Here is a 1,294-nt window from a genome sequence, read left to right on the forward strand (position 1 = left end):
GGCCCACCAGCCTTCTGGTTAGCAGTCAAATGCCTTAGGCACTATGCCACCAGAACTCTCCACAGTCATACTAGGAGATTTTAATACACCAATTTCAATGAAAGATAGAAAAATTGGAAAGAAATTCAACAAAGACGCAGAATACAATACAATCCACCAACCTGACCTTATAGACACCTACAGAGCACTTCACCCAACAACACAATATACATTCTTTCCAGGGTACATGGAACAATCTCCAGGACAGACTACATGTTAGGCCAAAAAACAAGCCTGAAAAAATTTAAAAACATTGAAGTACAACAAAGCATCTTCTCAGATCACAATGCTATCAAATTAGAAATCAACAAAAGATCAATGGAAAAAGAGCAAACACATGGAAACTGAAAAACACTCTCCTTAAGAACGACTGCCTCATAGAAACACTCTCCTTAAGAACGACTGCCTCATAGAAATAAAAAATGAAATTAAAAAATTGCTTGAATCAAAGGGAATGAAAACACAACATACCAAAATCTTGGGGGCACAGCAAAAGCAGAGATCAAAGGCCTATTTATAGCAATAAATGAAGACATCAAAAAAGAAGAGAGGCAAACTCTACACTTTAAACCAACATCTACAACAATTGGAAAAAGAACAGCAAGAAAGGAAATAATAAAGATTGTAGCAGAAATAAATGACACAGAAAATAGAAAGACAACAGAAAAAAATCAACAAGACTAGAAGTTGGTTTTTTGAAAAGATTAATAAATTGACAAACCATTGGCCAATTTAACAAAGGTAAAGAGGCAGAGAATACAAATAACACGAATAAGAAACAAACTTGGCAACATCACGACAGAACCAACTGAAATAAATAGACAGTATCAGGATACTATGAAGAACTATACTCTATAACAAATTTGAAAATCTAGAAGAAATGGACAGATTTCTAGGAACACACTACTTACCTAAACTAACAGTCTGAGGTGGAAAAGTAGAACAGCCCCTTAACAAAAGAAGAAATTGAACAAGTAATAAAAATATTACCAACAAAAAAGTCCTGGGCCATACAGTTTCACTGGAAAATTCTACCAAACATTCAGAAGAACTGACATCAATCCTACTCAAACTATTCCAGAACACAGAAAAGGATGGAATCCTCCCAAATGCATTTCACAAAGCAAGCATAACCCTGAAATCAAAATCAACCAGACATCACTAAAAAGGAAAACTACAGACCAATATCCCTCATGTATAAAGATGCAAAAATCTTAGACAAAATCCTAGCCAATAGACTCCAACAACATATCAA

This window comes from Orycteropus afer, unplaced genomic scaffold, assembly GCF_000298275.1.
Source record: "Orycteropus afer afer isolate SDZICR_OR568_19922 unplaced genomic scaffold, OryAfe1.0 scaffold00723, whole genome shotgun sequence".
NCBI classification, from domain to species: domain Eukaryota; kingdom Metazoa; phylum Chordata; class Mammalia; order Tubulidentata; family Orycteropodidae; genus Orycteropus; species Orycteropus afer.